At 46.3% G+C, this 6000-nt stretch overlaps 1 pseudogene; it reads left to right on the top strand.

Moving 5' to 3' along the window:
- The first annotated feature begins 425 nt into the window (after nucleotides 1–425).
- LOC125081787 (immunoglobulin lambda variable 5-45-like) overlaps nucleotides 426–6000 on the top strand; it is a 61974-nt pseudogene continuing 56399 nt past the window's right edge.

Below are 6000 nucleotides of genomic sequence, written 5' to 3'. Positions count from 1 at the left end.
AATTGATGGAAACACAGGTTTCACAGAAGCAGGTGAAGAAGACACATGCCATCTATGGGAATGAAGGAGAGATTCTCCCAGAGAAGAACAGGGGGCACTGTGAGACTGTGTTTGTGGGTTTCTGCAAGACAGGGTCTCCCAGCATGCTACCCCTCCACTGACAGGAGGCCCCAGTGCTGTGTCCCTAGCTTTCAGTGGGGACAGGGAAGCTGTAGCCTCTTTGAAGCTGGATAAGTCCCTGGACCAGGGCCTGTTAGGTGCCAGCAGCTGCTTCATCCAGGCCCACTAGTGGGAAACTAGTGTGACAGGAAATCTCCCTGTCAAAGGGTTATAGACCTGGAAGTACACAGGAAGGAGAAGCAGGGGTGGGTCATATTTGCATGAGGAGCCCATACTCTATGAGAACCTTGTACAGGGGATAAGACATGCTAGGGTCAGCCCAGCCTCAGCTCTGTAGCCTAAGAAGAAGCTGTGTCACCATGGCCTGGGCCATGGTCCTCCTCATGCTCCTCTGTCACTGCACAGGTAAGGAAAGTTCCCATCTCAAAAGGGTAATGAAAGGGCCTGGTTAGCCAGAGGAACTTGGTTGCAAACCCTGGATATAAGGGTGGGCCAGGCCGGATGGAGACATCCAATCAGTGGGGCATGCATATATTTACTATGGTGAGTTGGAATCCCATTGGCCACCTGTGTGTGGGCCAGGCTCAACCACCTATATAAAGGTTAGTCTGTGAGGCTGGGGAGTAGTAGGAGTAGTAGGAGTGGTAGGAGTAATAGGAGGAGTTAGAATAGCCATTAGGATAGCCGTTAGGATAGCTGTTAGAATAGCCATTAGGATAGCCTATGATTAGCCATTGGGAGAGACGTTAGGGTAGTCTTTGGGAGAGTCAAAACGTCGTGGTCATCATGGTTGTTGGGAGTGTCATGGTCATCCTGGTCATCGTAGTCATAGGCAGCAGCGCCGTGGCGAATGGCCTCTCCACCAGCAGCCTCACTGCCAGCAGCCTTGCCGCCAAGTGGCTTCACTGCCCCAAGCAGTGGCGCCACCACCACTGGCCTCACTGGAGCGGCATCATTCTGGGGAGCAGCCCCATCTGAGGAGCGGCCTCGCCGGAGCAGCCTCATTCCAGGAAGCGGCCCTGTCTGGGGAGCGACCTCGTCAGCAGCGGCCTCATCCTGGGAGTGGCCTCATCCAGAGCGGCCTCTTCTTGGGAGCGGCCCATCCAGGCAGCGGCTTCGCTGGAGCAGCCTCATTCCAGGGAGCAGCCCTGTCCAGGGAGCGGCCTCGTCGGCAGTGGCCTCGTCTGGAGCGGCCTCGTCCTGGGAGTGGCCTCGTCCAGAATGGCCTTGTCGGGAGGAGCATCATGGGGAGCAGAGTCTGCCTGTCATCAGGAATGTTGTCCTCGTCGTGGTCGCCTCTTGGTCGTCAGGAGTGGCCTCGTCCTGGGAGTGGCCTCGTCCCGGGAGCGGCCTCCTCCGGAGTGGCCTTGTCTCGGGAGTGGCCTCGTCGGGGGGAGGCCTTGTCCAGAGTGGCCTTGTCTAGAGTGGCCTTCATGGGAGCGACCTTGTTTGCGTCATCGTCGTCGTCTCTTCGTAAGAGACGGCCCCTACCAGTCAGTTTGATTTTCAATGCTTGGAGCGAAATAAAGCTTTGCTTGACTTTTGCTTTGCATCAGTCTCATTCCTTTGATCACGAGCCCTAACATTGGTGGCAAGTCCGGGATCAAATGGCGAGAAGTGAGCCAGAATCAGAATTTTTGTGAAAAGCCTCCGGAGGTCACAAGATCACAGGATCCTATCTGTCTGTCTGGTTGGAGCTACAGGGTATGGACCTCCGGGGAGAAGCTGGACGCAGCCATGCTCCCCAGGGCTGGAGTGGATGCAGGGACGCTCCTTCCCTCCACCAGTAGATTGCCAGGGGTTCGAGTCCCTCTAGGTGGTCAAGGGTTTCGAGTCTCCATAGGCAGTTGCTAGGGGATTCGAGTCCCCCTGGGTGGTCAGGGGCCTGCCTGGGGTTTCGAGTCCCCCTGGGTGGTGGCAGGGGGTTCGAGTACCCCTGGGCAGCCGCGGGGCTAGAGTCCCCCAGGCAGTCACCGGGGACCAAGAAAATCCCCACTGGCGGTAGGACAGCTGGGTCTGCGGTTGTCTTTGTGTTGTCTTTTTGTTGTCTGTTGTGTTGTTTGTTATGATTGAAGGAATGGGGCAAGCAGAGAGTAAGGGGACTCTGACTTTCGTTTCTCCATTCCTCATAATAGATGTGAGGCTTCTCCTTCACTCATTTCATGTGTTAAGGGCTATAACTGGAGCCAACTGGGATTAGTCTAATGCCGGGTTAAGATGCCCAATGCTGATGATCATTGGAGCAGGGCATGGAATATGAGTGCCTAGTGGGCCACTTTTGGTAAGCAGAACTGGCGCTGAGGGATGAACCATCATTGAGACAGAGACTTTAAGAAATATTCCCAAGCAGCTGCCGAAACTCCCTTTGTTTTTGGGAATTCCTTGCCTTCTCTGGCCCGAAGTGGACTGCCGAGCCCCTCCCCCTTGCTGGCGGGGAAACCATGGCGTCTGAAGTGGAATCGGCCCAGGTGGAAGATGAGGTCTGTTAGCGGAGGGATGGCTGGGCTGATGGTTAACTGTCTGTCTCAGGGCTTTAATGGGTAATTGTTAAAGTAGCTATTGGAGTCTTTGGTAACCTGAAGCTTTAAAGTTTTGCTTGGATGACAAATGGGATGAAGTGATAGGGCATTGGTTGCTGGAACTGGGTTTGTGCTTTTGAAATCTGTTGGTAAACGTTTTGTGCTTAACTGCTGTTGCAACAGTTCACAATTGGTGAACATTTATTCTTCACTAGAGATTGAGATGTTTCTAAGAAAATGTACATGGTTTTCTCTTTGCCCGCCCAGAATTGTAAATGAGATCTCTTTGACTCATAAGGCTTTTCCATGATATGCAAAGTTACTCAGGAAGTACTGCTAAATGAATGATAAACTTGGGTTACATTTGGGGAAATGCTGTAACTACTCCAGAGGTTCTAACATTTCTTAAGGTTACAATGTGGGTTTTTTGTTGTTGTTCTTTTCAGCATAACAGTATTCATTATTTTTGCACCACACCCAGTGCTCCATACAATCCAGGCCCTCTTTAATACCCATTTCCTGGTTCCCCCAACCTCCCAACCCCGCCCCTTCAAAACCCTCAGATTGTTTTCCAGAGTCCATAGTCTCTCATGGTTCAACTCCACTTCCAATTTCCCTCAACTCCCTTCTCCTCTCCTTCTCCCCTTGTCCTCCATGCTATTTGTTATGGTCCACAAATAAGTAAAACCATATGATAATTGACTCTCTGCTTGACTTATTTCACTCAGCATAATCTCTTCCAGTCCCATCCATGTTGCTACAAAAGTTGGGTATTCATCTTTTCTGATGGAGGCATAATACTCCATAGTGTATATGGACCACATCTTCCTTATCCATTCGTCCGTTGAAGGGCATCTTGGTTCTTTCCACAGTTTGGGGTCCATGGCCATTGCTGCTATAAACATTGGGGTACAGATTGCTCTTCTTTTCACTCCATCTGTATCTTTGGGGTAAATACCTAGTAGTGAAATTTCAGGGTCATAGGGAAGCTCTGTTTTTAATTTCTTGAGGAATCTCCACACTGTTTTCCAAAGTGGCTGCACCGACTTCCATTCCCACCAACAGTGTAAGAGGGTTCCCCTTTCTCCACATCCCCTCCAATACATGTTGTTTCCTGTCTTGCTAATTTTGGCCATTCTAACTGGCATAAGGTGGTATCTCAATGTGGTTTTAATTTGAATCTCCCAGATGGCTAGTGATGATTAACATTTTTTCATGTGTTTGATAGCCATTTGTATGTCTTCATTGGAGAAGAGTCTGTTCATATTTCTGCCTATTTTTTTTTTATGATTGTCTGTTTTGTGTGTGTTGAGTTTGAGGAGTTCTTTATAGATCTTGGATATCAACCTTTTGTCTGTACTGTCATTTGAAAATATCTTCCCCCATTCCATGGGTTGTCTCTTTGTTTTCTTGACTATTTCCTTTGCTGTGCAGAAGCTTTTGATCTTGATGAAGTCCCAAAAGTTCATCTTCACTTTTGTTTCCTTTGCCTTTGGAGACATATCTTGAAAGAAGTTCCTGTGGCTGATATCGAAGAGGTTACTGCCTATATTCTCCTCTAAGATTCTGATGGATTGCTGTCTCACATTGAGGTATTTTATCCATTTTGAGTTTATCTTTGTGTACGGTGTAAGAGAATGGTCGAGTATCATTCTTCTGCATATAGCTGTCCAGTTTCCCCAGCATCATTTATTGAAGAGTCTGTCTTTTTCCCACTGTATAATTTCCCCCTATTTTGTCGAAGATTATTTGCCAATAGAGTTGAGGCTCCATATCTGGGGTCTCTACTCTGTTCCACTGGTCTATGTGTCTGTTTTCATGCCAGTACCATGCTGTTTTGGTGATCACAGCTTTGTAGTAAGGCTTGAAATCAGGTAACGCGGTGCCCCCAGTTTTATTTATTTTTTTTTTTAACATTTCCTTAGCTATTCGGGGTCTCTTCTGATTCTATAAATATTTTAGGATTACTTGCTCCAGCTCTTTGAAAAATGCCGGCAGAATTTTGATCAGAATGGCATTAAAAGTATAGATTGCTCTGGGCAGTATAGACATTTTAAAAATGTTTATTCTTCCAATCCAAGAGCATGGGATGATCTTCCATCTTTTCGTGCCTTCTTCAATTTCGTTCATGAGTGTTCTGTAGTTCCTTGAGTACAGATCCTTTACCTCTATGGGTTAGGTTTATTCCCAGGTATCTTATGGTTCTTGGTGCTATAGTAAATGGAATTGATTCTCTAATTTCCCTTTCTGTATTTTCATTGTTAGTGTATAAGAAAGCCACTGATTTCTGTACATTGACTTTGTATCTTGCCACGTTGCTGAATTGTTGTATGAGTTCTAGTAGTTTGGGGGTGGAGTCTTTTGGGTTTTCCATATAAAGAATCATGTCATCTGCAAAGAGAGAGAGTTTGACTTCTTCAATGCCAATTTGGATACCTTTAATTTCTTTTTGTTGTCTGATTGCTGTTGCAAGGACTTCTGATACTATGTTGAACAAGATTGGTAAGAGTGGGCATGGGCATCCTTGTCATGTTACTGATCCCAACGGGAAGTCTGCAAGCTTTTTCCCATTGAGGATGATATTTGCAGTGGGTGTTTCATAGGTAGATTTTATGAAGTTCAGGAATGTTCCCTCTATCCCTACACTTTGAAGCGTTTTCATCACGAACGGATGCTGGATTTTGTCAAATGCTTTTTCTGCATCAATTGAGAGGACTATGTGGTTCCTCTCTCTTCTCTTTTTAATTTGTTCTATCACATTGATTGATTTGCACATGTTGAACCATCCTTGTAGCCCAGGAATGAATCCCATCTGGTCATGGTGGATAAACTTTTTAATGTGCTGTTGGATCCTGTTTGCTAGGATCTTGTTGAGAATCTTAGCATCATATTCATCATTGATATTGGTCTGAAATTCTCCTTTTTGGTAGGGTCTTTGCCTGGTTTGTGGATCAAGGTAATGCTGGCTTCATACAAAGAGTCTGGAAATTTTCCTTCTCCTTCGATTTTTTGAAACAGCTTCAGGAGAATAGGTGTTAATTCTTCTTTGAACTTTTGGTAGAATTCCCCAGGGAATCCGTCAGGTCCTGGGCTCTTGTTTTTTGGGAGGCTTTTGATCACTGCTTCAATCTCGTTACTAGATATCGGTCTATTCAGGTTGTCAATTTCTTCCTGGTTTAATTTTGGGAGTTTATAGTTTTCCAGGAATGCATCCATTTCATCTAGGTTGCTTGGATTATTGTCATGTAACTGTTGATAATAACTCCTGATGATTGTTTCTACTTCCTTGGTGTTAGTTGTGATCTCTCCCTTTTCATTCATAATTTTATGAATTTGGGCTTTCTCTCTTTTCTTTTGGATT

Source organism: Lutra lutra, chromosome 12 (genome assembly GCF_902655055.1).
Source record: "Lutra lutra chromosome 12, mLutLut1.2, whole genome shotgun sequence".
Taxonomy (NCBI): domain Eukaryota; kingdom Metazoa; phylum Chordata; class Mammalia; order Carnivora; family Mustelidae; genus Lutra; species Lutra lutra.
Note: the sequence above shows the minus strand (reverse complement) of the source record. Positions and strands in the feature narration are given on the sequence as shown.